The following is a 6,000-nucleotide window of genomic DNA, read 5'->3' as shown; positions in this document are numbered from 1 at the left end:
GTCACGTGGCTGAGCAGTATTACTGCTCTCTGTGTGCAAGGTTCTGAAACTAGAGCCCTGAGAAGAGTCACTTGAGACCTCCCTACCAATTTTCAATGGAATTAATGTGATAGCAAAGCCATTAGAAATTACCCAGTGATTTTATGCACAACTAGAAGATTTAAAAATCTACATCAAAAAGAAACAGGTACGGCTTTGAGTATTGGGGGGTTTAGATTAAAAAGATGACTTCTGCCTTTCTTGACCCTATATTTGGCTTATTAGTCATCTTTACTAAGTAGGAGGATGGAGAACTGGATGTTTTTGACATTACACAGTTAGGACAGCGAGTCAGGTAGAACCAGACATAAATTACAGACCTGTTGGGTAAATCTGCAGTGCTCTGCTTCTTCTGATTTACCTGAGAGTTCATGCCATAAAAACACTCCATGGTCAAGCTTTACATTTCAGAAAATTAAGAGAAGCTTGTTTTCTTAAATTTTCCAGTCCACTGGTTTACAGCTGGTCATGATTGATCACTTGCTATTGCTATTTTTTAATAATCACACTTTGAGCTTAATATAGAATTCTAATAATGTAGAAAGAATCTACATTAATAAGCTCTGTCACTTAATATCCTTTTTGTATAGAAGTTCCTGAGGTTCTTACTTCTCCGTGGAAGCATTTACTATTCACAAAACCCAGTGCAATAGAGGACTCACAGCAACAGATTCTGTGCAATAGCCATGTAATAGTCATTTGAAGAAATGCTTGAAACATTTAGGCACCCCATGAAATAACTGAGGGAAACACTCAGTGTAACAGAACGTGTCACTCAAGTCATTTGGCAAAGTGACTCAAAGACTATAATTATTTCATAAAATTATTGCTTTTTGAATATGACCAACATAAATATGATTTGTCCTTTAGTATGGTGCACCTCTTGGCTTCTTGGAGAACTTTCAATGCGCTGTGAAACAGCTGATACACAAAAGATCACTGCAACAAAGTTCCATGGATAAGGTTTCCATGTTTTGTTCTTATTCAACACAACTTATACTCACAGTGGTGACAGTTGAGAGTCCTTTTTTCAGTCCCTTCCCCAGACATGTCCATTTATTTAATAATTCTGCAAGAAATGGATTAATTTTTATAATCACAAATTATTTAACAATTATGTGCAGGGGAAGTAATGCTGATTCCAGCCTTGCTACTCCAGCTCTATGCTGATTCATCACTACATTACCTCTGATTCTACTGATTTCTAAGCACTCGTTTCAAAAATCTGCAATAACAGACCAGTTAATCACACCCATACTGTGCCATGTCACAACAAAACGGAAACCAAACAGTGGCACTAGAACTACTGATATTATTTGATCATGGATTTCAGGTTTCAAAGCACAAAAATAATGAAAGGCCAAACATGGAAGGTATCACCTGTGAGAGATTAAATAGCTGTCTGTTATTCCAACAGCAGCCTCAATTTTATCAAGCTTTAGAAGACAGAATAGATCAAGGAAGACTATATAAAACCACTGAAAGTCTCTCATTGCACATTTGTTTCTGGTCATTTCCAATGAATTAATGCCCAGCAATGCAAAACTCCCTGAGGAGTTCTTAATAAGTCAATGGAAATTTTGTGTAAAAGTAAATGAGAGAATACACTACTTTTTAAGTTAAATATCAAAATAGTACTCATTTTCCAAGTGCTTCTCAAACATTTAAGATTTGTTTTGAAAACAGAAAAGAAAAAAGCTGTTGATTTGTATGTGATATTTACAATAAGTACATAAAGTGGCAGCAACATTATGTACACATTGGTGGTGTGTTGCTGTTAGAAAAACAAAATTATGAATTTTATTTCGATCCTTCTCTAGGATTATTTTTGTAGGGTTAGTTAGATCCTTGGTGACTGAAATATCAGTGGGAGGGAAAGGGGGAAGTTGCTATGTTCAATAATTAGGATTCTCGCTAAAAATGTTGCCATCTGCGTTAATAAAACCTACACTTCTTTATTTTGCTAAGAAACTCTGAAAATGGCATTCGTGTGGGCACGCTTCATGACTCTGGCTCTGTAAGGTATAAAATAGTGTGCAAAATACTGACCATTAGTGCCAGCCATCCATCAGAAGATTAGCTCTTCTTACTAAGTGGTTTTAGGCATCTTGCTTAAAAATTCCACAGCATCAGTTCCTGTATGAGGTCAGCCTGTGAAAAAGTTTGCAGAATCATATCCCTTGCTTTTTATAATTTATTACATGTCCTGTGAAGAATTAGGTATGAATAATCTTATATAAATATAACTCCACTCAGCTTAACCTTTGAGACTTCTCCCACTGGGATTTAAAATTAATCTCTATGTATTTCTTAGAAAAAAAAAATTCTATATATTATCTTGTGGATATTTCCCATTGAAATTTTTACTTGCTCTTTAACTGTTCTAGGTTGAATTTACTTAGATTTTGTTTTTATTCTCAGATTTTCTAAGTTGCAAAGGCTACAGAGCTATAAAATGGTGCAATAGCTGTGATCACAACTTTCTTTTTTTGATCTCATCTCTGGACATTATAAAACTCAGGTCAACATTACTAAAAGAAACTGATCCTGATGAGATCTTGAATCCAGGTTCTCCAGCTCCACCTTCTGGTACAAAAGTACCTAGAAGTACTTCAGCAGCTGATTTTAACCAGCCATAATATCTTGAATATCTGAAAGGGATTCCAGCAAAAATGAGCTTATCATTCATAATATATGAGAAGATCTGGGTTGGTAGTTACTTGACTGAAAGAAAATAATTTTTTCTGCCCAATTCTCACATTTCTTCAAATCCCCAAAACATAGTGTAATTAGTTCTCAAAAATGCTTCAATCTACGGGGACTAGATAAAAATCATTTTGGGTTTATATTCAAGATTGAAACAGACTCAAAATAAATCCTAAAATCTTCTGGGATTCACTTATTGCAGATGTTATATAACATATGCAGGGTATTTGCACTAGAGCTGTTCTAGTCTGCACCAGAGTAACAGAACCAGCTCAAAAGCTAATCCTTGACTCCTCTGAATTTAAAATTTCTCAAGATAACTACGGGTTTAGCCACATAACTCACTTTATAATGAGCACCAAGAACAAACCTCTGGAAACCTTATTCTTGCTTCCTCTGGTAAACTATATGTGTAGGTGCTGAATATTCTGAACTGTTCCAGTGCTAAACCAATTCAGTGTTAAGGCAAAAATCTAAGCGAAACACAGGAAAAGGCAAATCACTTTGCTAAAGCTGCTTCAAAAACACCTTCTTAAAGCAGTGTGTTACTTATGCTTCCTTTAAGATTAAGAAGTATTTTAAGCTGCTACTTTTCCCACTAATACTATTTGAAGACCTTGAGCTCCCAAAAAACCACAACGGAGGTTGCCCTCAGTGCACCAACTGTTCTGCTGTGTGTGGCTTTCTGACACAAAACTAGAGGAAACATTAAATCTCAGAGTTTTCAGAAAGTGGAAAATTTGAGTTCTTACTAATTGCAATCTTGGAGGTTAACTTGGGATTTTAGACTTTTGTTAGTGATTTTATTTATCTGTGATATTTTAAATTATTCATAATATTGCAATATTCCATTATCAACTGTGCTGAATTACACCATTCGGTTGAGAGTCCTCCAAAATACACAGGGAGAGACATTTGAAACATGAAGAAGAGTTTATTCCATGGTTTCAATTCTTATTTTCCTGCCCAAATCCTTATAATGTCATGTGAGCTAATCAAACAGCTGCCAAACTGTAAGAGAAGATGGAAGTGGCCTTCTTACCCACCTTACTAAAATTATTTGTGCTTTGAGGTTCTTGGGTGAAGAACATCCTTGAAGATCCTTGGAGGAGCAGTGCTTTCCAGATTTATCCAGGGAGATGATCTACACTTTCTTGGGGCAGGGCATTTGTCTGTAATAGAGAATGCAGGGTTCTGTAATTTTTAAAAGAGTATTTGAATGGGGGGAAGGAAGAGGGAAGCTGAGCAAAATTTCTATTTGAATATAGCTCCCATTACCTGGAAATTACAAAAAAATTATGGTTTTGTAGTGATGGCTTCTTGCTGTCTTGCAGTGGAAAAGGTACCACAGTAAACCACTTTCAATCTGAAAAAAAAAACACACCGAGGAAAAATCATGGAGAATAGTAATAAAAACCCATTAAAGAGATAAACCCTTCAGTAGAACTTAAAGAAACAGAACTTTTAAAAATTGTCTTCTAACCTGTACATTACAGTCACACCAAATTTGCAGCTTTTAACTCCTAAGCAGTCTCATTACAATTCTTCAGGTACTTGGATGGACTTGGATTGTGGAATAATGTTGCAATTATTAACAGCTGGATGCTGACTTAACTATAATTTAACTTTAACAATTTTTAATTTAATTGACCATAATCAACCATAAGAGAATTTCATACAGTTTGACATATCCAGTGGATTATCCTGATACCTGTTCAACTGTGGGTTCATCAGACTTTTAACATGTTCCAGGTTAACCTGGAATAATTTAAACTGCCTCTCAGGAATTCCATTCTTCAAAAAAATAAAAAATGAGTGAGGAATTAATATAATTTTCTATATAAATTGCATCTTTATTAAAATTTTGTCCTTTATGACCATTGAAAGATTGGAAGTTTATGTATGTGTTTACAAATGGGAAGGTCCTAATTTTTTACAGTAAAAATTTAATTCCATCACCATTTTTCTTTGCCCAACAAATCCTGGAGATTCAAATGGCTGGAAAAACACGGAATGGTGCGTGTAAATGGTGGGTTATATTAAAATGAGAAAGTCTCTTACATCTTCACAAGGTAAGATACAAATCACACAAAAAGGCATTCTGAGGATAGTATTTGTTTGAGGAACACAGGAGACCTCAATTACTATCCAATGAGGTGACCAACATACTTTTGACTGTTAAAAAACTGCATGTTTTTTACAAGATTTTAGTCATATATTAAATATTGCATGTTTGAATACATACTTGTAACACAAAAAACACAACAGAAAAGTAAAATCCCAACCTTTTCCTTATATTTAAACAGTGATATTTTGAAATGAGGATTCAGAGCCCCAAGAAATTTAAATTATTTTTGTACCTTTGCTTTGATCAGGGAATTTGCCATATCCCTTACTTCTGGTTTCATTCAGTTGGAACTTGTTCGTGCAGTGATTCCTCTAACATTCTGGGATTTAAACTCGTCCCTGAAGAGATAGCTGACATAAAATTTACTGTGATGTCAGTGGTTAGAGCCTTTCTAATTATTTTTCCCCTCACCCAGTACCTGGAATCGTCTAATCTCCTTCACTAGGCTGCAAGCTCATTAAAATTGGAACCTTAATTAAGAATATTCAAGCAATCGCATTTTTCCTTGCTGATGGCACCGCGACAGCTGCTTGACTCATCCTTCAGACTATAAATAAATAAATAAAGCTACTATGGTTAGGGTTTTTTTTTAAGAAGACAGAGTAGATTTGGAACAGGCCTCTTCCTAAGGAAGAATTCCTGAAGGAAGTGACTTACAGGAATCACTGAACACTTGGCAGTTTGGCTAATTGATGGCAGTTTGGTCTTTACAAATACAAACCAACACTTTCACTGCCACACGTGGTGGTTGGCAATGTTGAGTCTGAAAACAAGAGTACTGTGAGGCTAGTTTCTCCTCCAGCCTCCTTTTTTTTTTTATGTACACCAGCACATTATCATCTTTACTAAGACTTGCTGCAAGTTTAAAATACCCTGATAAAGCTGAGAGAGTATTGCAACAGTATTAATCTACTGACTCATTCCATAATTTCACAGTTCTGAGCAACAACTCCCATTTCATGGGCAGGTCATTGAGCTCTGTGATGCATTAATTGGTTTGCAGGAGAAATACATGAAAAGCTGGTTGGAAAAAATCATATTATACAGGATCTTCACCATCTCAGTGCCTTTTAGTCCTACCACTCATGGACTACTCAAGCAGTTTTAGCTCACGTCAGTGAATCTAC

At 35.5% G+C, this 6,000-nt stretch overlaps 1 long non-coding RNA gene across 1 annotated transcript; it reads right to left on the bottom strand.

Annotated features, from left to right (window-relative positions):
* Nucleotides 1–1,047: 1,047 nt before the first annotated feature.
* LOC120324071 lies at nt 1,048–4,113 on the bottom strand. Its single transcript, XR_005565072.1, has 4 exons — nt 4,024–4,113; nt 3,792–3,917; nt 2,089–2,190; nt 1,048–1,108 (listed from the first exon to the last, which is right to left on the bottom strand). It is a non-coding gene; the product is annotated as an uncharacterized LOC120324071 (long non-coding RNA).
* Between the last annotated feature and the right edge of the window lie 1,887 nt (nt 4,114–6,000).

This window comes from Pipra filicauda, unplaced genomic scaffold, assembly GCF_003945595.2.
Source record: "Pipra filicauda isolate LSUMZ 115617 unplaced genomic scaffold, ASM394559v2 scaffold411_size619879_pilon, whole genome shotgun sequence".
NCBI classification, from domain to species: Eukaryota; Metazoa; Chordata; class Aves; order Passeriformes; family Pipridae; genus Pipra; species Pipra filicauda.
The sequence above is the reverse complement of the archived record's forward strand: the minus strand, read 5'-3'. Positions and strand labels throughout refer to the sequence as shown.